This window comes from Alligator sinensis, unplaced genomic scaffold, assembly GCF_000455745.1.
Source record: "Alligator sinensis unplaced genomic scaffold, ASM45574v1 scaffold138_1, whole genome shotgun sequence".
Taxonomy (NCBI): domain Eukaryota; kingdom Metazoa; phylum Chordata; order Crocodylia; family Alligatoridae; genus Alligator; species Alligator sinensis.
Genome location: NW_005841862.1, coordinates 1,518,008 through 1,541,743, shown reverse-complemented (window position 1 = coordinate 1,541,743; position 23,736 = coordinate 1,518,008). Strand labels below are relative to the sequence as shown.

General features: G+C 42.3%; 1 long non-coding RNA gene across 1 annotated transcript in view; it reads left to right on the top strand.

Moving 5' to 3' along the window:
* Positions 1-16,346: 16,346 nt before the first annotated feature.
* The window catches only part of LOC102384251, a 36,683-nt gene continuing 29,293 nt past the window's right edge, over positions 16,347-23,736 (top strand). Inside the window, exons 1-2 of the long non-coding RNA XR_322994.2 lie at positions 16,347-16,393; positions 21,134-21,288. This is a non-coding gene — a long non-coding RNA (uncharacterized LOC102384251). The remainder of the gene's footprint in view (positions 16,394-21,133; positions 21,289-23,736) is intronic.

The following is a 23,736-nucleotide window of genomic DNA, read 5'->3' as shown; positions in this document are numbered from 1 at the left end:
AGGAATGGAGGGGGGGATCAATCTCCCAGTAATCAGGTTCTTTTCTTTTGCTAATTGTGTGTCTGCTGCACCTGAACATCTCTCTCAACCCCCTCTTCCTCTATGCTGTGCTTCACTTGCTGTGCCTAGTTTCCTATAATCAGAGACCAGAGGAAGAATATCTTGCATTTGAAAACTTGTCTAACTTTCTCCCAGCTACATAGTTGGTCCAATAAAAGAAATCACTCTAAAAAATTCTTGCCTCTCACATTCATTGTGTTAGGCACAACTAAAGAGTGATGCACATAAATTAAAAATCAGAGCAACATAGAGCACTCCAGGGAACCTAGCCCACATTAATGCAAGCAGTGGTCACCAGGTGACTACTGCTGTGAACAGAAATGATTCTCTGGAGGAAAGCATACGTCTCAGGGCCTCACTATGACAAAGATGACACTTAAGTCCACGCTTTCTCAGACACACTCATTTTTTCCTGGCACCCTGTGACATTTTATTCCTCATACCTGCAAATATGAGAATTGGTAGTGGATGATTTGAGATTTATTACTGCTCACTGGAGAAGAATCAGCCTAGTGCTGAACTTCAATTATATTTCAATGATAAAACCACATATTTCCACTGGAGCTTTAGAAACTTGAACTTCTGGCTATGCACTGTGCAAAGCCTTGCAAGATCAAGGTGGTGAGGTAGTACCATCAGCCCCATCCACAGCACATCAGCAGAGTGAAATGGTGACATGTCTTTCTAATAACATTTTAGGGAAGGCAGATTAAGATTTTGGCATCTCTCCTAAACTGTAACCCCTGGGCAGACCGAGGCAAGGATGCGCTTTAGGTGTTTGGCCTTCTTTGTACAATCAAATCCTGGGTCAGTACTTGGTGTGCAGTATAGCTTCTGGGCCAAAGAATTGCTACGTGCTCCCCACTCCCACCCCCAGTTCTGCCCATGGCATGAAAGTAAAGCAGCAGAGCACAGCAATGCAGAGGGGCAGGAAGCAGTGCACTATTTTGTAACTAGCTGCATGTCTGGCACTGCCATGCATAGAACCAAAATGTGACCTACTATGCTGTTAATTGTGATCAGAGACTTTCTTTTACCTCCCATGAGCTCATAAAAGTTCTTAGCAGCCACAGTGTACAGCACAGCAACAACTCTGAGGCTCTACATGCCCTTGGTTTGATATACTATTGTAAAGGCACAGCTAAGGGATTCATGGTTAATGTTACCACAGGTATTTGCCTTTGATAGGACCTTAGCAGCTCTCTGCACCTGAAACAGCAAATGATTTTAAATAATGAGAAGTGAAAAGTGCCACTGAAGGGCGTGTGAATTGTCAAGGGTATTTGAATGTTCCTGGAAAAAACTCCAAATTTTAAAACTCACACTTTTAAAAAATCTTGCATGTCTGCCTCTTTATATTTTTTGTCCCTTGTGCACAAAAAGCATAACGCTCACTGGCTTTACAATTCACCCAGTAGTAAACATGCCTCTCTTCTGAAGTCTAACTCCTCTTTTTAATTAAATCTTCTAACTAAATTCCAACTTTCACAATGATATAGACACGTTATAGTACCAGTATAGGCCAGTTATCTCGGATGGTTTAGTCAGAAATAATCCTGCCTTGTATAGGGGGTTAGACTAATTTATTTCCTGAGGTCCTTTCCAATCCTACTAGTCTATGATTCTTCTCAAAAGGGAACAAGTTAAACCATTACAAGCTTTTTTATTTTGACAGAGCTGCATCCATATTAGCATAGATATTAAACTTAGGTTCCAAACAGGCAGATTATTATCCCTCACCATGTTGTACATCAGTCCTCAGGCATAGCTGCAGTACTGGAATGAAGGAATGACACAGCAGAATTCATTTAAATTTTATATCAAAAGTAAAGGGATGCAATTGCGAGTATTCAGAGTTGGGTGCCAAATCCTGTGGCCTGCTGGTTTTCAAGCTGCTGCTTCTTGCCTGGTCTTTTTCTTTTACCATTAAAAATGGCTCTGTGATGAGTTTATAAAGTGAAGATACTTGTAGGTGGGAGCAAAGGTAAGGAAACAGCAATGGGTGCACATCAACATGCTCAGGGATAGGGTTTGTTTTAATCGGTTTAACAGAGACTCATGTTTTGATTTATGCTTCTTGAATCTGGAAAATATTGGCTTGATCCTGATCTGTCTTTATTTTTTGCCTGCGTAGATGACGTTGGACCAAGCTGTCAAAAACAATGGACATTAACAATGCTGACAATATCAGATGGCAAGAAATCAATTCATTCCCATTATGAAGAAGCAGCAAGGGGTCCTTTTTAGTTCATGCACCTGGAGGGAATAACGTGTCCAGTCTGCACAGGTTTGTTAATAGATTAGCCTGATCTTCTACTATTGTGTCTCACTGAATAGATGTGCACTCTGTGCCCTGGGGTTTTATTCTGCAGTGTCATAGGGATGGAGACCAGAGCTATATTAAGCTCAATGCCTTAATCATCAAAAAGCTTCTCTTTTCTCTGCTAAAAGCCTTAGGTGATGCGGCAAGTCTTGGAGAGCTGCCATGAAAATCAATGTAAACAAAGACAAAAGGAGAACCACCACAGCTAGAGAGGCAGTGTAATCTAGTCCTTTACAGCAGACAGTTAGGTTTTATTCCCAGGACTCTTAGTTCTCCTGCTGACTCACTGTATCTCCATTGGCAAGTCATTTAATTTCTCAGTATCTCATTTTACCCATCTGTAAAATGGAGAGAATAATGCTTCCTCGCCTTATAGATATGATATTGTAAGATTTAGTTCATTCTTGAGGTCTATAGTTGAAAAGCATCTTTGCATTTGAAAATAACATGTTTTCATGATAATCAAACAAACTACAGATGTGGAAATGGTACTGCAGAGAAATTCTTTAGCTCCAGTAATTTGGAGGGTATCAAATAAGGATAAACCAGCTTGAGCATGAGGGAAGTGAAGGATGGATTAGCTTTTGCTTGACAGATGGTGCAAAGGATTCACATTTTTACTTTGCTTTGGAAAGCAGAGCAGACATAGAGCATACAGGATGGAGATAGGGAATGTTTATTGAAATTAAGCAGCTCCTCTGTAACCTCCCGCCACCAAAAAAACAGATGTCTAAGTGCCTTCCAAACACGCATGCCAAGTTAATAAAATATATGGCTGGGTAGATGTCATATACCATCTCTGAGATAAAGAGATAAACAGGAAGAATTTCAGATAAACCAAAGCATCCAGCTAAGTCAGTAGCAAGATAATATCATGTGATGCTTTTAATCTTCAAAGCACTTCATAAACATAAAGCTGTCCTCCCACCAACAGAAACAAGTGCCCTGTGTCAGCAGTGCAGCCTGTGACTTTATTCTCAGGCCAGGTCTTCAATTTGTCAGTCAAACAAGCTTGGCTGAATTCTGAGGATTTAGTCTCCTCTGTGGGGAGGCAGTAAAGACTGTGTCAAGTCTGGTTGTTAATGAGTCAGAGGGGGACACAGGATCAGTCTGTCCCCAGCAAGTTTAGTAAGAATTCCCTTTTTTAAAATTCATTGCAGCTAAGTTCCCAGCCTTTGAAAATACTGAGTGCTACAGTATTTATTTAACAAAGGGGAAACCTGGGTGGTTAAGAGGTTAAGCATTCACCAAAGCATATCAAGTAAGCTCATGAAGACAAAGTGGCTCAAATACTGGTCCAGCTGAAACCATTGGCAATATTTCCATAGAGCTGTCAGATCTGGGTTTGTATCGGTATCAGAACTGACGACCTCCCTACTCAAATCTTACCTTTGTAAATATCAATGTCCTCAGGACAGCTGAAGACTGGTATGAATCCAGGCACAATTTACAGTCATTTGTGCAGGTGGCTGTGTGGATTGTGTTGGTTGTTTTAACAGTTAATCTTACGATTGGTAGAAACCTAGGGGGTGGCACTTTTTCATGTAAAATGCATAACTAGGCCTTGGAACAGCAACTAAAATCCTGGTCTCTACTCCCACAGATGAGTGCTGTAGCCACTAGCCTATAGTCATGTTCACTCTCTCTTTTTCTGCGAGAATTAATTTCAATAACAGGAAAATTACTGTGCTTAAATAACTAGTCCAGAAGATAAGAACTATAGCAAAGTTGGAAAGAAGGAAACTATAAGATGCATAATAATGATGTCGAGTCTGCAGTATCTATGCCATTTTAAGATGGAATAAAATTAAAAGGGCTGTGCTTTTTGATAATTAAATGTGAATTGTGATTATTTCAGCAGCAGCCCTTTTAATACATATGTAGCTCTAAGCCTTTAAGCTCTTTAAGCATCTTATAAAGAAAGGTATCATGCCCATTTTACAGTTAAAGGAATTGAAGCACAGAAGCATAGAAAACCAATGTTCTCTCAGAGTCTCCCTTAATTTTGGATGCTTCCAATTTTTTACACAATTTTCAGAACTACTGTGTGTGTATAGCTTTAAGTATTTGGACACTATATTTGACAATTAAAAAGCAAACCCACCCCAAAACAAAACAAAATAACACAGGCAGTAGATTTATTGAGTTAGGTACTGAAAAGGAGAGTCATCTATAAAACTGAATGTTTTTGAAAGTGCTAGCTTAAACAACTTATCTCAGCCCACATAGCAAGCCAGCTGCTGACACTAGAATAGGACCTAGAAATGCTATTTCCTAACCCATGACTAGCAATCCTTAGCACAAATGGACAACACTGTTCCTCTTTTACATGTTCATCTGATTTAAAAAAACCCTCAGCTAAAATGTGGCAAGAGCGAAGCTCCCCATGGATGATATTGCCAAGTCCTATTGGGAGCTAGCTATAGACTCATCTGTCTCTTTTAAGGGAGTTCCAGCTTTTTCCTTACCTGTGACTTGTTCACCCCTCAGCCTAAGGGTCATGTCATAGGGGGCCTGTTTGGGGAATATAAAAGTAGTGTGCTCTGCTTGTGGGAGAGATTTTTACTGGGAAAGGAAAGAAGGTTTTGCTGGTGGAGACAGTGAGGGGTTTGGTAAAGGACTTGCCATATTAGCCATACAGAAATGCCTGGCTAGAATTACCTGCGCTTAGAGACAAGGGGAGAAAGCCTTAGGCAGAAGATGCTAAGGAACACCAGGGAGCAGAACATGTCTTTGTGAAGGGGCTAGTGGCCTTGAGACTAAAGACCTGTAGGGTGTGGGAAAGACTGCATTTTTAGTTAAGCTGGGATTGATCTGTAACAGTTTTGACATCCTGATCTTGAAGAAGCAATATTTTTATATTTATAGTTAAGGAACTCTAGAAGGAAAAGTGGAGGCAGTAGTGAGATATGGTGCCAGCAGTGATTTAAAACCCTGGTTCAGAACCTGTGAGTAGTCACTTGAAATATTGCTGCCTAGAGGATGATGCTGGGGGATGGGCAACAGCAACACCACTGCTTAGTGCTATCAGCTGCTGTGCTCCTCAGGGTCATCAGGATATAAGTTACAGCTGTGAAATCAGCACTGCTGATATACAAATAGAGGTGGTGGGGAGGAGACAGACATCTTGCAGGTTTCTACATTGCTATTGTGTCCAAAAAAAAAAAAAAAATCAACATTTTGGTGAGGATATGGCTGAAATAAAAACAGCTCCCTTGCCTGTGACTCTCCTGGTTGAGGGTGGATCAGATGGATCTCTGCAAGTTTTCATTAATCCACTGCCTAGTAGAGGGGCTGTTCTGTCTACCTTGCTTGACAGTGGCCTTTAATCGGATGGCTCAGAGGTGGTCCCTGGAGGCTAGGTAGAAGCTAGGGCTACTTGCATAGTGACTTCCCTCCCCACCCAAAAAAAAAAATGTTACTCTGTTGCTAGTATCTCATGAGCAAATCACTCTATGGTGGTAATGTTATGCAGTGTCAGGCTCAGTGACTCCTCACTACCTTGCTCAGAGATGCCTGACAAGACACCTGGTACACAGTCATTGGTTTTCAGGCCATCCCAACTCCTCCAAGTGGGCAGACCCTAACCCTTGTTGAACATGTGCTGAGCAGCTTCTGTGACTTTAGAGGAAGGATGAAGGTACCAGGAAGTAGCATTCTTCTGTGTCCCCTAGCACATTGCCCATCAAGTGGAGGGGATGTGCTAGGCTTGAACTATCAAACATCTTATGGTAGATAGTCAGAAATGGTCTTCCATGTTCTTCTGGAGTAGTGAAGGGGAGGGTCTTGAACTTCTTTGGTCAGAAAAGAGACAAAAATAGACAATCTCCCCCCTTCCTCTTCCCCCCCCCCCCCCCCCAAAAAAAAAAAACCCAACAAAAAACAAAACAACAAACAACCAAATGATCCAACAGGAGAGGGGGATAAAACATTAAAACTTTTCTGGGAAGAGAAGCTGGTCTAACGCATGTGTCTGATCAAAGGGAGGCTGGAATGTCTCTCTTGTCTGTCAGCACAGGATTAGAACAAAGGTGGATTGGGCTAGAAAAAGCCCCACACCAGGAGATTCAGAGCATTCATGGAACAGGACACATTTTAATGATAAGGTGGGGTCAGTTGCTTCTGATACAGTCAAAGAAACCACTGCTCTGGGAATGCAGATATATGGGGCCAAACTTGTACTCTTAGAACTACATGGACTTCAGCCGGATTCATACCAGGAAGAGAACTGGCTCACTGCATCTGTCACTTCACAGACATTAGAAAAGGGAAGGGATTGTCTAGATGAGCAAGCCATTTTCTTTGCCCTTTTCTGCCACATGTGGCTGTTGTTCCCCAGCTGAGTTCTGCAAAGTATTTCTAGGCAGGCTTTGGAGCTGCTTCGGGGTTTTATCATTCTTCAAAAAGCACTGCTTCTTGCTAGCAAATTTTCCAGGAGTTCTTTTAGGGTTTCCAGAGGCTTTTAGACCAACTGACCTCAAAGACTCAGCCCACCTTTGCCCCCTTTGTGAGGTCTTTCTTCAATGTAAATTCAACCATGATCAGATTTATGGGTGAGACTAACATCAGAGATTCACTCACACAGGTGAGCAGAACTGAACTGCAAAGGGACCCAAAGAGATTAGAGCAATGAAATGAAGAAAATGAAGAGAGAGCATGTGCTACTGAGTGTTATGTTCTGCGCCTCAGAAGGAAGACCAAACATCTCATGCACAAAATGGGGGGTGTAGGGCAGACACCTAATGAAGCAGCAGCACCCACTGCACTTGGCTGAGTTATTTTAATCTTTTTGTCGCAGAGCACCTCGGTGCTCTGCTCCTAGGGAGTAGAAACTGCCGAGCCCTGGCAGGACATAACGAGCCCAGATGAGGGTTCCCAGGGTAATGGGCACAGCTGCGGGTTGCCGGGGCAACTAAGGAGAGCCAGCTGCCCGTAGGAGGCGGGGCCTGGCCCTTATAAAGCCCAGGGCTGAGACTAGGCTGGCAGTTCTCTGCCAGCAACCGAAGAGGCAGGAGCTCCCTCAGCCAAGATATGGGAAGAAGCCTGACTTGCAAGTACAGCTCACTATAGCACTGAGAGGATTGGGCACTATGGTTTAGCCAGGAGGCTTTAGGTTTGCATTGGAGCCAGGAGGCTCTAGTTTATGTTCGGCTTTGATATTACACCGGAGGCTTGGGTGAGGCTGTAGGGGTTGGAGGAGGCCTCAAAGGGACCCCAGAGGTGTGACATTGATTGATTGCCACAGGGTTCAGGAAAGAGTTTGTTTCCTGAGTACAGAAACAAACCTACAGCTAAAACTAGTTAAAATAGGGTTATCCAATTTATAAGCGGCCAGGAGCCAAATGCCCCATGGACGGCGCAGATCATCAGGGCCACCCCCCCCCCCCCCCCCCCCCCAGGCAGCATGGCATGTGAACACCTCCACTGCATTGCGTGGGTGCCCCCCAGCTGCATCCCTGCTGCATAATGTGCCCACATCTCTCCCACCACTGCATCATGAACTATGTCAACCACCACATTTAGTGCTTGCATGGGCCCAGGCTCACCATCAGCTCCCCATGCCATGCTGCCCATTCCCTGAGGCAAGAGCAGAAGGTGTACGATGGAGGAGGACAAGACAGCCTGGAGACTTCAACTGCAGTTGCAGGCACAGCAATAGGGGGAGTGGTGGCTGGGTAGGAGCCCAGGGGCTGCACCTTAACCTCTTGTGTGCTGCATGTAGTCCACAGGCTGCCATTTGGACAGCCATGGGTTATTATAACAACACAAGTACTTGCATAGCAGTTTTTTCATCTGACAATCCCAAAGCACCTTACAAATTTGGGCAAGCATTATTCTCTCCATTTCAGTGATGGAACGAAGGTGCAAGAGGGGCAACATGAATTGCACAGAGTTACCTAGTGAGACAGTTGAAGAGTCAGGAATGAAGGTCTGTTGAGGAGTTTGATGCACAAGGATTTTAATTTATAAGGATTGCAATTCTCAAATTTGGCTGAAGTCCCAAGGAAAGGGCATTTAGTGGTTTTGGTCGGCTCTCCATAGTAGTCAGCATTCATATCAGAAAGAATACAACATGGCACCATTCAGTGCGTGTGCTTGGCTTGGCTCAGGATGGCCCTTGCGTTAGACCAGTGGAGGTGTGGCAGGGGAGGGCTGAGTGATGCTGGCAGAACGGCATGATGGCTCAGAAATGCAACAGTAGGGAGTGTTCACACTTTAAACTGAGACATGCTGGTGAAGTTTTCAGAAAGGAGCCTGCATAGCACTTGCCCACACTCTGCCTGACTCAGGGCTTGCTCCCTGGTGGTTCTGTGTACAGGAAGCTTCCATTTGGCAACGATCTCTGAGTTCTTGTTTCCTAGGTTTGCCAAGACATGACACACTGAGAGGACATTTGCCTTTGCAGATAAACATGTAAGTGGGTGTAGCACGTGGCCTAACAGTGAGGTAGGACAGTGGGTATGGGTGCCATATACTTTCCAGTGCCAAAAACTGAAGACACATGAGACTAAACCAAGGTAAAGTTGGGCCCTGAAGAGAGAGTTGTTATTGCATTACACCTATAAGGAGTAGCGGGAGGGAAGCATAAAACAGTGTTAAAATAATTCAGCTAAATAAATGTCCTTCATAAATATTTTGCTTCAGCTAATTCATTGCTCTTGATAGTACATCAGAATGTTAGTCACATTTCTGGACATCTGCTGTAGAGACACAGTTCATAAATTGCTAATTGTATTATTACTGATGACAACGATGATGATAGGGCCAGATTTTTAAAAGGCATCAAGATTCCGAACTCCCATTGATTTCTCTTTATAGGTTGTACATTTAGGAGAATTAGGCACCTAAATGCCTTTAAAATTTGGCCCTTAGCTCTTACAGCCTCTATCAGGATTAGGGTTCCATTGTATTGGCCAGTGGTTCCCAACTGTTTTATACTCAAGGCACGTTTCTCATTAGATTCAAGACGTCCCTTGAAAAATGCCAGCTTTGAGTTTTCACTTGTTGTTTGACTGTGGAAAAATACTGGAGCAAAATTCTTCTGTTGCAAAGAACTCTCACAGACCACAACAGGATAGAATGATTTTGATACAATGGGATTCTTAATTAAAATCTCTGAGGTTATGCTGTGAATCATGTTTGCTCACCTAAAGGCACTAACAGTGTGTGGCACTCTGCGGCACCTTTCACAGGATCTGTAGCACCCTGATTGAGAATTGCTGGACTAGATACTGCAGATCCAGGCCTTATCCAGATTAAGATGGAACTATATGTGGTGTTAGCTAAAGTAACCTGCCTCAGTCTAATTAATTACCCACTTATAAACCTCTAGTCAAAACAGAGCAAGTCGACTTTAGCATGCACTAAAATATCCCAGGTTGGTAGGAAAGGGGTTAATTGAGCTAGGTAACTGGCATTAATATCATAGTATACATCCAGGTCTATTCATAGGCCATACAGAATAGCAAATCACTTCTGCCTGGAAGACTTACAATCTAAATAATGAAGTTAGACAACAATTTATAAGCAAAGTTATGCTATGCTCCCCACCTCCCCTTCCCTTCCCTCCACCCTCACCCTGCTTTTCTATTCAGAAGAATTAATCACAGATCATTGGAAGAAAAGAAAATATCAACTTAGATCTGGATGAGGTTCCATAAGAAGGAAAAGGATAGTTACATGAACTCAATACTTTGAAAACAATCCATGAAATTTGCTGTGGTGAAAAACAGATTGAAGGTAGCAGAGAAAGATCTACCTCTTTTACAGCATGATACAAATTCATTATTGTTTGCAAGAAGTCAATGAGAGAATTGGGTGTTCTGTATCTCAGGATCAGACAGCCATATCTAGTAGACACAGTACATGCTTGAAAAGCTGCCCTCTAACACTGTCTTCTGAGACTGGTGAGAGAGATCCTATGTGACCTGCAAGTGGCAGCTATATTTATTTGGCTGTAACAAAGTGGCCAGACATTGAAAGGGACAAAGTTACAGCTTCTCTGCCTCTTGTAAGCTAAGATTAAGTGTGGATCTGTTTTATTAAATTCCCTTCTAGAGGAGAAAAGAGGTTAGGTAGTATTTTGGAATCTTCTCTAATTATTATTATTTAATGTCCTCTCTCTATTTTTAGTTTTCCAATGCACGGTGAAGCACCTGCTCAATGAAAGGTCTAGGACAGGTGATAACAATCTAACTTAGGTAATGTAAGTCTTAATGTAAGAGGCATTTTGCATAGGAGTCATTAGGATGCTGGTAAACCTACCTGTTGCAGGGCAAATTTTGCTTTCTCCTGCAGAAGAACCAGTCTGGGGATTCTGTATAAGGGGAGTGGAATCCCTATACATTGCAGAATGAATGAGACCCCTGTGAACTACTACACAGCATCACTTTGCTGGCAGAGTAGACCTTGTGGATTCACCACTATAGAGATCCATTTCACATTCCTTCTTACTGAAGGGGCATAGGATACATAGCCTTGGCAGCATCTCCTCAAATCACCCCACTATGCTTACTCTCTGTTCCTGAGTAATCCCCAACATCTGGTGTTGGAGGAATATATGCATGCATAGCCTTCCTGCTTGGATTGTGCCCTGCATTTAGGATTAGAAGCAGCAGGTATCAGAATGGTAAAGTTACCCGCACAATGGCTTGTGTACAACCTATAAAGAGAATCATTTACAGGTTCAAAGTGTCGCTCAAACTTTGAGCAGCCTCAAACTAACCAAGCAGCCTCTCCAAGCAAACAGAAGAAATACTAGTAGACACTAGAAAAGAAGCAAATTTGATTCAAACCTGCCTTTAAGATGAGGAACAAGGTGCAAGGTGCAAATAAATGATCTCCCCCACTGGATCCATTTCTGAAGGTCACCTGTAACATCCACACTTGAGCAAAGATGACATGAAATGACATAGGAATATCTGTTACTGTATGTGGCACTTGCAAAGCAGCTTCTGTGAAGGTAATTTTTCTTCAAGACCTAGTGGAAATGGCAAAAAAAATGCTCTTAATTATTTAGGATTGAGAACCAAAACCATGGTACTCTAGAGGAGATGAACCATTGGGTTTAGGTCATAGGAAACTTGATTGAATGATAAGATGAGGAGTTATCAACAACAGAGAGATGTAGGGCAAAATAAAGTCAAAATCTGCTTGCCTTGATATATACAACAAAACTCCCATTGACTTAATAGGCCCAGGATCAATAGCGATTTCTTCAGATAAAATGTTGTCATGATAGCGTTGCTATACTACTAGTCAGGAGAGAGAATGGAGGGAGCATTGTTTGAACATTTTCATCAGTAAGTACAGTGATTCCCCAGTACTCATTTAATCCTATTTTGATGAAGGAGTTCTGTGATGGACAATGACACAGCCCTTCCACCCATGAGAATCCTAGGTTTAAACCAGAGTTGAATAACAAGTGACATGTGTTTGTCCATGTTGCTAACACTACACAACGAGCAGATACTTCTTATGAGAGATCCTGGACTAGATAGTTCAAGGTGCTACAGGTTGAGAACACATTACCAGAACTGGATTGAGGGGCCAGGGCTGGAATAGCATACAGTGGCCAGACATATCTAAACTGAACAATCAGTTGACTTGTCTCATGTTTTCTCCTTTTCACTTCTTATTTCACAAGTTACTGCATAGGTTCCTTTTCTCTGTTTACTGGTTTAACCCAGTTAATTTAGTGAATTCTCCTTCCGGTGGCTAGCAGCATGTTTTCTTGCATATTACCACAGGTTGAGACTCAAACTTAGAATCTTGTGGCTTGTACACAATCACTGTCACTGCTTGTGGCTAAAGGGAGTTTGCTGCTAATTAGGATAGAGCCTGAGCTAATGTGTTCTCATCTGGAAGTATCTCTTCTGCTAACTCCCAAAGGAAAAGAGTAAGGTAATGCCCTTTCACCTGAAAGTGCAAATAAACCACAGCCACATATGCAGCGAAATGGAAGCTAAGGAACAAGCTGAACAGAATCTCATGAGTCAGAAAAACAATATGCCAGAGCCAGCAGTTGGCATAGAGAAAAACAAACATTCATATGAGATCACAACCTATCCGAATTTTTGTGAAAAACCTGGGCTAGCGAATATGTGTTAGCACTTTGTGTAGAATAGAAACAAGCCATATATTGGGCAGGTGAAGTCCATGCAGCACTTAATTAGCTCACAATGACTTGAGGATACTATTATAGGCTATTGGTAGCACGTGAAAGAACATCATATTGCTTCCTACATGCCTAACTTTGAGGACAGTGATGCATCTGTAAGTCATGCTAAATTGCCCTACAGTCCTCCACAGGCAACCCACATATTTGCATTTATGCAGTCATCATTGTTACTAATAGTTGTCATCAGCTGATCTGAGGAAGGATTAGGGTGGTTCTCAGTAGGGGAGGCTAGCATGCAATGACTCGCAGCTCATGTCCCTGAAGAGAAGTTCAGCAAATGCAACTAGGATCCAGTGATAAGTGGTTGCTAGAGGCTCAGCAGGTTACATAGGGCTTCATTATGTATGGTCTTTTGTTCCTACTAACCTGGGGGATTTTCTAATGGGTAGCATCTATCTTGAGTCATTCCATTCTTGTGAAACTAGGGTCCTCCCACATAGGTTATTTGTGCTGTGAGTCTTACACAGTCAGGCAGCTTTGTGTTCTAATCCTTAGTATGTTCTTTAACAGAGCAGGACTAGGGTACTCCGGGGTCTTGCCTTGCAAATATGTATGAAAATAAAATATAGGGAAACTTGGCTTTACACAGTGACTCAAGCAATTGGTACATATTAGTTGTTTAATAAGGCAATCTCCTACTAAAGATGGAGTAGAATTATACTTTATTCATTGGCAGACAAGGTTCTTTGGGTAGGATACTTTATCCATTTGAAGATACATTACAACACTATTTCCAATCAGGGGGTTGTCTAATCACTAAAGCTGGTCAAAGCATCCAACTTTCAGGGAACAAAATCCAGGACACACTCGCATATGCCCTACTGATGGCTATAGGCAGCCATGAACTTAACTGATACTAGACAGCTTCACAGCTCCTCATAGCAGCCTTGAAATCAATGGTGACCAGTTAATTTTAGGACCTGTGCAATTGTACAGTTTGTTACCACTGCCTCTGAGCAGAACATTTCCTGGTTCTGATCTGGGACAAATTCAGGATGGAAGTCCCATGAAGAGCACTAGAACACAGCTCTGAAATCCAGGACTGTCCTGGAAAACTAATTGACCATCCTTGATTTATCTCTTAGATAGGTTTCACTAAAACAATACAAGAAGCATCATAAACAATAGGTTCTGTTACCCTTAGCACAGTAATGAGTGGGAATTTCTTATGCATCTTCACTGTACTCTTTGAAGCTGATTCTCCTTGGCTTTTCATTTTGTTCAATCATTTTAAGGCAATATAAGGTATGTGCGAAATGCTACCACTTGAATATAATAGTATTTTTCAGCCATTTTGCAAATTACTGCTCAAGACACAGGGCCCTGGAGAATCATCCAACAGAATGTGATTCACAAGACATAGATCCCGAATTATAACCCAAAGACCATCAAGTGATCTGCAGAGGACTCGCTGGCTGTCCAAATAGCATTGCTCCCTCTCCCTTTTTTCCAGGAGCTAACTTGCATTAAAATGGACATAAAATACATTAAGCAATTTCCTAATATTACTTTTCCATTACTTTTGTACATGAATAATTGTTGCAGTTGCCATAGGGGTGTTCTGTGATGGGGAATGGGAAGGGACGTAGTTTGCGCAATCACAAAGGGGAGAGGCAGTGACCATAAGGCAATCTCTTAACTAAGATGAAGTCGACACAGTAAAAATGTTTGAGCGCCCCCTGGCTCATGGAATTTAAGGACATCCTATGTGTAGGTTCTGAAAACCAAATTATTGAAGCAAGGTTTAATTCAGTTGCCTTACCTTTGTGCTTTTGTGATACTGACTTTATAGGTTAATAACCTATGCATTAGAAAGAAGTAAGATTCAGATAGCCCTGTCTCATATTTTCTTGTGGTGGTAGGCACCCTCCTAACATTTATTATGTTTCCTTGACAACATAGTAAGGAGAGTAAAAATAGGTAGTAAGTTGCACAACACCCATATATATTGTCTATTGTGTATTTTTTATATATATATATATTAGTTGCTTAATGAATTGGAGTTAAATATTCTGTCAAAGTAGAGAAATATTGTGCACAGACAACCCTCCACATTCCCATCCCTGTTTAGGAGGTACAGTTTCATTGCTCCTTCTGGGCTCTTCATTCTCTCCCAGCATTGCTTGTTGTTTCCATGCTGATTTCTATAGACAATTGAACTCAGAAATGCTGAGATGTGAACCTCAGCAGTTAAATAGGCATAAAACAAAGCCCCAGTCTTACTGGTTTTCTGAGTTTGTTCTACTTTGAGCTTTGCACAGGTATTTTGAAGACTTCAGTAGGGTTTGAAGGAGTGGAATGTAAATTGTAATGTGTTCCAGATTATATTTACTAAGATAGAAGAAGGCCATTTTTAGTCTAGAAATTGCATGTACCAAATTGTGCACAAGTTGGTAGGAAAGGGGTTAATTTTTCCAGCTGCTAGTAAATAGACCTCAGCTGCTTGTATTGAGCACACAGGGATTTGCCAGGTGAGAGGACTGAGACAGCTATGAGGAAGTAATTCACCATGTGCCCTGTATTATAGGAGCAAGGTATGGTGTAGAATAAGTGGTTTAATCCTGCAGTGAGAGTCAGCATCTTTAGAATAAAAACTGCAGTGCTTAGATTAAATCCCTCCCCTATAATGAACTAGGGCAGCTGTAATCAGCCATGCTTTATTCTTTTCCTCTGACTCAACACAGCACTGCAGTATGGGCATTGGGCCATTATAGGAACTAGACAATATATATAAATTCTGATCACCCTGGGGTACTGCTCAGGTCTACTGAGTCTGTTTCAAACTTGGTGTTTGTTAAATGCTTATTGATGAAGGCTTTCTATTTAAGATGCATACTTACTTACAGAAAAGTATTTTTCTAGGAGAGCTAAATCTTCCTTGATAGTGTTTGTAACTTGAAAGCACCAGGAAGCCAAGTTTAAGAGCTAGAGAATGAAGAACAGGGAGAGAACCTGGTCATTTTAGAGACTGTAGAAAGTGAACAGACACGAATGAATACATTTGAAAATCATTTGGCCTTAATAACTTCAGTTGAGGGTACTACAGAGAGAGATGTTTTTCCTTTGAAATCTGTCTTTTTATTTTGGTAGTGTCATTTAGATTAACTTAAACTAACTGGCATCACTTGCCAGACAGAAAGGTCATCACATTCCCATTGTTTTTGGCCTCCTTTTGCCATGCTGATATGCTCACAGATTTCCCAGTAATGGAGGCAGTAATGCCAACAAAGCATTTGTATTTACCAGTTCTAAACCAGGCAGAGTGGCTAAGTCTCATGATTTTAAAAGTACAAAGTATTTGGTGCTTTTCCAGCTCCTGGAGTAATAGATTTAATAGATTACACAGACATTAGGTCTGAAAGGAACCTTGTAGGATCATCAGGTCCTGTCCCAGGGGCAGGAAGTCAGCTGGGGTCATAGGATCCCAGCAAGATAAACGTCCAAATGTTTCTGGAAAGTGTCCAGAGTAGGTGCCTGCAGCACCTCGGGGGGGGGGGGGGAATTGTTTTAGATGGCCGGTGGGGGGGGGGGGGGGGGGGGGAATTTGTTTCAGGCCTTGGGGACTCGGACAGTAAAGAAGTTTTTCCTTATGTCCAGCCTAAAACAGTCTTGCAGGAGTTTGTGACCATTGAACCTTGTCAACCCCTGGGGTGGAAGACAGGATGTGGGGGTCCCCTGGTGAACAGGTGTTCCCCCACATCCTGATGCACACCCCTTATGTACTTACAGGCTGCCTACAAGTCACCCCTGAGCCTGCGCGTCTCCAGGATGAAGAGTCCCATAGCTCGCAGCCTCTCTTCATAAGGTCTATTCTCTGGTCCTCTGATCAGGTACATGGCTCTCCTCTGGACTCGTTCAAGCTTCTCCACATCCTTCCTAAATTGTGGAGCCCAGAACTGGATTCAGTACTCCAGCTGCGGCCTCACCAAGGCTGAGTACAGCGGGCGGATGACATCCTGGTCGTGCTTGAGATGTGTCGGTAGATGCAAGCCAGAGTTTTGTTTGCTTTGCCAGCTGCAGTATCGTATTGATGGCTCATGTCTGTCTTGTGGTCAATCATGACCCCCAAGTCTCTTTCAGTCATGGTGCTAGCGAGGGTAGCATCACCGAGCCCATAAGCGCAATGCAGGTTATTATTGTGACTACAGGAGAATTTCAGCTTTAATTTGCAATAATTAAGGGTCAAGACTTTACACTTTCAAGAGAAAAATGAAAATATGTAATCTAAAGGCTGAAAAGGCAGAAGGGCACTCCCTCCAAAACCTAACATAATCTCATTAGTTTTAAGACCATCTTATAATTCTGTTGGTTGGGATTTGTAATGCTACCAGAAAGGCATCCAGAATTCCCATCAAAACAAAAAGAAGCAATAGGAAATTATGGGGAAAAAGGTTAGTGTAGACATCTCCCTAGAGGGATGGTATTTTAATTAACTGATAGTGAATGTTGAGATTGAATAGTTGCCAGTTCCATCTGTAATGGATGGCTCCCAGCTGAGTGCTGTATTTGCTACCTGTAGATAGGAAGAAGCAGCTAGAATTAGCCTAGCTTCTCTCTGGTGAACCAAAAATATGCTCCTTGAGCAGCATATAGGGATATTGGTTTGGAATAGGAAAGAGAAGAGAAAAGAAAATTGGGATCTAGACCAAATGAGAGCATGCTGGCAATTTCATGAATTGTTTCCAATCATTTCCTCAGTGCTCCACTGGGAATGTTATTAATGTTATTGCCATTAATCTTACAAATAATTATCTGAGTGGATTAGTCACTGTCTAGTTATTGCACAATTTTTATTTTGTTCCTAACTGAGCAATTTGTGGGAAAGGGGCCAAGAAAAACTCTGAAAATAACCTTGTGGGGCTTCTCAGGCCTATCCCCTTTGATGGGGGGAAATTTTGGAGAGCATGGGACCTATTCTAGCTACCTAAGTGTACTTAGGTAGCTAAGTGCAATTGTATTCTACCATGTTCAAGTCCCTGAGAATCCCTTAATTCATCTACTTTTTGTAATATACCTTCCCCTGACCCTTAAGAATGAGCAAGGAGAAGGAGAGGAGCACCTGCTTGCCTTTAATATTAACAGTTTATCAGGGCTTGGAGCAGATGGAAAATAAAAATGAAGGAAAAGTATCAACAAATTACCCTAGGATATCTGAATACCAACCCACCATGCACCTTACTTCTGCAGGCTGAAGACCTTCTTACTAATAGATATTGTGACTCACCACACAGACCTACAAAAATAAACCTACTGACTCTTTCTTTATTTGTAATGACAGGCCTGCCCCAGAGATAGGAATGAGGACAACAGATGTTAGTGTGATCTTGTGCTCTTTTTAAAATAGTAGGAGCCTGACAGGCCTTTCTGTCTGTCAAGAGCATGTCTAAGGCTTTTTCTCACTTGTAGATTCATGCCTGACCTTCTTGATTAAATTCCAAACCAGACATCTTAATCCTACTTCTCTCTTGTGTGACTTGCACTCACTGCCAGTAGCATAGGGACACAGGTAGGTACCCAGAGCACAGGGCAGTAGTGATTTTCATTTGTGATTGTAATTGTATGGCTGCCAGCTCCAGTTGCTTTTCTCCTCTCCTCTTCCCCACAAGTCGGGGTGATTGCCCTGTTCATCCCACCCTGTTTGTCACACTGCTCTCTTCATACAGCAAAATTCAGACTCACATTTGTCCCTCCAGCCACATACCTTGCTTTTGCTGGCAGTCAGCTTAGTCCTTATGATCTCCTAATTATTCTCATTATTATGTGAACACAAGTGGAGTCTCTTGTTCTCATCTGAACTCATCAACATAATTATCTGTGTTCTTAATGAAAGTAGCAGTCTTAGGGAAGGAGGACCTGGGCTTCTGGTCATGAAGCAAATTTCCTGGTTTAACACATTTCCAGCTGGGTAACAACATAATTGGGGGAACTCTGCAATGTATATTCAATAGATTAAGGGGGATACTGTTGCCTCACCCTGCCCCTAAGTGGATCAATTTTCCATCTAATCTTTCATTATCTAATGGAATCCTCTTATACCAAGTAAAATATTGTAACCAATATGAAGATCTGTGATACAACATATTCTTTCAATACTTGCAGCAGATAATAAAGCACAATCCTATTGAAGGCCTCACTTTTATCTCATGACTAGATATAGCCTTTCCACTGTCCCTTTGCACCTGCTTCAAATACATCTTTTCAATCTGATGTCACATTGTCAATAAGCCAGCCATTAATGGCACTGGGAAGGATGTAGGAACATGAGCACCACTTGCATTGCAATAGTACTTTCAACAGAATTTTATTAGGATCAATAACTTTCAATTGTCTACCAAAGTCTCACCTATCCCTTTTTCCAATAAAATCAATATGGCTGAGTTGAACGATTCTGACAGGTGTTTTCTTTTAATGCCTGATGAGACCTGTTTTTTAAACTCACACAGACTGTTGGAAATCTTTGATATGTTTTAGACATCAAACCATCCAGCTAGGAAGACACTCATCTCTACAAGGATTAAATTGGCTCCTTGACCTCTGTTATAGTAATAGACACCTTCCATTGGCCTTGTTGCTCCTCAAAAACCATGTGGGGTGTTAACAAATCCAATGCTACGCTAGGCTTCAATGAAACATCCCCAAATCTGCTCTCCCACTGTCCTTCACAAGCCTGTGATCTCTTTTGTTGTTAAACAAGCTTAAAAATATTTGTGAATAAGACCTAACATATGCTCTGTGTCTGTTCTCCTTTTCCACCCTGTCTTTCTGGCCACATATCTCTCTCATTGCTCACTTATTGCTCACTGCCATTTCCTTTTGTTACAACCATTCTATCAGTGTTGGATGCACTTACTCTCTTGGTCAGATTTAGCATCCAGACCCCTTAATACAAAATGGTTTTGCACTCTGCATGTAATGTTATATAAAACAAGTAATTGGATCTGAAGTTTCTGAGGGTCTGGTTGAGTACCCAGCACATCAGATCCCTTCCCTGATGTAAATCCCACCCATCTGGAATCCACAATCAGCTCTAACAGACACAATACTTTTCTGTTTACTAATGATACATGCAGAGTCTTGATTCTGACTTGCTGGACCAGTGGCTAAATTAAGTTTTCTCGTTGAATACATCTGCCAAGCCCAGCTGTTGGATTGGCTCTGGTAGTACCTTTACTCCCTTCCTTTTCTGGGCTGACCCCTCTAATTCTTTTTCTCTCCCTCTCCCCCACCACAGAAAAATTAAATTCCCTCCTAAAACATGTAATTTTGAAGTGAACACATAAGGGCTGTCTTCTTCAATTAACAATACTGTCTCTTACATTTTGGGGGGCTTCTGTAAATGTTAACTCTGTAGGAGCCCCTTTCTCCACCTCCATATAGTCTGTAATCATTGGTCTTCCTTCTTGAATCTCTTCCATCACTGGTTTAACCATTTAAGGCAAAGAACAGGAAGTCCGACTTCACAGTCCAAAAAGACCATGCCCTTTTCCACGTCGAGGATATGAATTTGCACCCCACTAGTATCTGGACTTGAGTCGTTTGAAGCAACAATACAGCTATTCCTCATAAAATATGTAAAGCTTCCCTGTGAGGTTAGGGTTAAATAAAGATGGAAAAAAGGCAGCATAGAGTAACCCTGCTGAGAACACCTTCACAAAGGCTGCATATGAAAATCTGTGGGGCAGATTTAAGAGCTGAGAGCTGGGGGATGGAGTACAAAAGCTTCAGGCACAGTATAACAAAGAGCAGTGCAGTACTAGAGGCCTCCCTATCTTTCTTGCGATACAGCTGTGGCAGACAGGTACGCAATTAACCTCCAAGCTGCTGTCTCTGAGCAGGAGAGAGAGCCTGCTGTTGCCTGGCCAAATTGCTATACAAGAGTTTATGAATATTAAATTAGCTGGCAGACCCCATTAGCACACTACCTGCTGTAACAAGTGCCCTGTTTGCTGACATCTAGATTTACATCCTGTAGCACGTCAGATTGGCTGCTGGCATATTAGTAAAATGAAACAGAATATTTTGCAAGATCAAGAAGAACGTGAAGCCTACTCAGTCTGTACAGCAGAGGACAGCATAAACTGGGATTATAAGGACTAGGGCATGACACCTGCAATCCCAGAAACTCCACCTAGTTTTATTATTTGATAGCAGCCTGCTTTATTGGGCAGATGATAAAAGTTTCATGTTTATACTGGAACTGAGATTTCAGACAGCTGTGGAGTCAGACTAGTCTGTGTCCAGGGGTCACACTGCCCTGGGCTAAATTAGTTAGCTCTTACAAGGTAAGAGGAGGCTTCCAAAAATCTTGTGTATGAGTTGGTGTTGGCTATTATGATGGTTATTATTTATTGCTCTGGATCCAGAATCCCTTGTTCCAGGCACTGTACAAGTGCACAACAGATGGATACAGGCACAAGGAAGCAATCGGAGAATATTGGTCAGCACGGTAGGCAGTGATTACAGCTCTGCGGTGGCCTAATGTTTTTTGTCCAGTATTTCTGCAGGCACTATGGCAAAGGAGAACAGAGATCTGAAGGAGAATAACAAGGTTGTCATGCTGATCTTCACAGGGAAGACGAAGTGATATTGGAATGGGGGGACAGTTTGTGGAGCCAGCTGAGGTATTAACCCCATCATCAATTGAAGGCTTCTGATCAGCAGAGTAGTTCAGAGTCTCAAGGTGACATTGGATTTTGCACTGCTTCTCAGTGCACAGAGTGCAACAGTAAGTAGTGCCTTCTTCCATCTCTGTTTTGTAAGGAGACTCCTTCCTTCTTTTTCAGATCAGGTCCTTACCATTGTTATCCATTGATTCATTCCCTATAGTTAGACTACTTCAGTTCACTCTAAGTGAACACATCACTGAGGTATCGTCAGCTGGAAAATAACTGTACTAATCCAAATGTAGTTATTCCAGAATTACCAAATAGATCATATCTAGTCCCTGTCCAGTCAGTCCATAATCACTCCAAGGATGAGTCGAGTTTATATTGTATAAGGCCTGGAAAGCAGCTGCTTCATAAAGCAACCTGATCTTTGAAGAAGGCCCTAAAAATCCCAGCATGGGTGGGGAGCAATTCCCATGTTAGTGAAAACCAAAGCCAGACACTTCCAAATTAATGGTTGTTTAAATTCCCAGTTGTGGCTGGAGCCCATCTCTACATATGGCAGAGTTAGAACTATGGCTGAGTGGGACATTTAATTAACTCTTCTTTTTCTTACCATGTGATTTTTTCAGGGAAAAATAGGGTTAATATTCATTACTGTAAAAGCTCCAGTGTTCAGTGTATATACAAAAGGGCAGTCATCATATAAATCATGTCAACACATCATTCAGACTCTACCTTCAGATACAATTGACTTTTGTTTTCTTACCATTTATTCACTCAGCATGATTGTGAAGCAGAGTGGCTGGCATTTCAGTAACCACTGCTGGTGTGGGGCAGTTACTGTAGTTATACCTTAGGGTCTGAGACTTTACCAGTGCCCTCATGCCTGTCAAGACCAAAATACAGAGACACCAGGGTGTAAAGAACCACTGTTCTTTTTGACCTGAGTCTATATTAGCCACTCTCACAAAGAAATATATCAAACATTAAAAGATGTTTGAACAACATTGCTTTAATTTGTTGGGGGAAGGCAACAAGGTTATCTCCTTTGAGAGAAGTGGTTGGATAATTTTTTATTTTAATTTTGGTTATGAAACATTCAAACCTAAAAACAAGTGCTATAGCTCAAACAAGAAGGTATGGGCTCTGCATAGTTATTACTGAGTCAAGTTCTCTGGCCTGAGCTAGGCAGGAGGCCAGACAGTGTGATCAAAATGGATCTTCTGGGCTTAAAATGTATGGCCCTATGACTCATCTGAGCAGCACAGCCAAGGATATGCCAACTTTCTGAGCACAGTTCCTTACTCAAAAGCATTTACTTACTACTGTAAGAATGCATAGTTTATGCACCAGATGAGATCACTATCAGCATCTCCTGTTCGTCTACAGAGGGGGAAATTTCCTTCCTAACCACTGCAGTATTATTTTAGAACCTGGAAAAAACCAGAGATCTGGTTATCTTTAATTCCCAAACTGTATTTCATGGACTAATGGCAACCTGCAAGGCCATGGTAAGTGGTCTGAGGATCACACTCCACCTCCCTTTTTAATTAAAAGTTTGATATGAAGGGTGCATGGCATTCCACCAGAAATTCTGAGAGGGGACATCCTCCTCTTCCCATGAAAAAAATCCATGCTGAAGTAGGTCTTTTCAGACCTATGATGGATTAGGAATGAGGAGGGTTGCAGGATCAGGTACCACCACATCATTTAGGGATTTGTCTCCTTCATGGTGTGTAAACAGCACGGTGGGGTGGTCCATGATCAAGGTGTAGGTCCCAGCAAGCAGATAATATCTGAGGGCCTCTACCACCTATTTTTCTGCCAGTGCTTCTTGTTAAATAACAGAATAATACTCCCTTGGGAATAGCTTCTGGCTCAAATAGAGAATTGGGAGTTCCTCCCCATTCACCATTTGGGACAACACTGCCCCCAACCCTACACCAGAAGCATCGGTCTGGAGTATAAACTCCTTTGGAAAGTCTGGGTTGTATAGGACTGGTTCCTGGTATAGGCAAGCCTTCAATGTGAGGAATGCTTGGGTACAGTCTGGTCCACTGTACCTTTTGCAGATGGTTGCCTTTCAGAAGGTCTGTGAGGGGGCCTGCGATTGAAGAGAATGCTAGTATAAACTATTGATAGTACCTGGCCAGTCCTAGAAACCAGTGTACCTGGGTTTTGGTGTTCAGTGTTGGAAACCTCTGCATGGCCTGGACCTTGTCCACCAGTGGCCATATTTGACTTTTCCCCAGAGTGTACCCCAAGTCCGTGGTTTCAGTCTTAACCATGTGGCACTTGGCCGGGTTTGCAGTTAGACTTCTTCCTGGAGTGACCGCAATGCTGCAGCAACATGGTCCAGGTACTCTGCCCAGGTCTATCTGTAGACATCTATATCATCCAGATACACTGCTGCATGCCCCTAGTGGGGCTGCAGGACCCAGTCCATCAACTGCTGGAATGTGGCCAGGGCTCCATGCAGTGCAAAGGGTATTGTTCAGAACAGGTATAAGCCAAAGCGGGTAGCAAAGGCTGGCTTTCCCCTACAGTCTAGTGTAAATGGGATC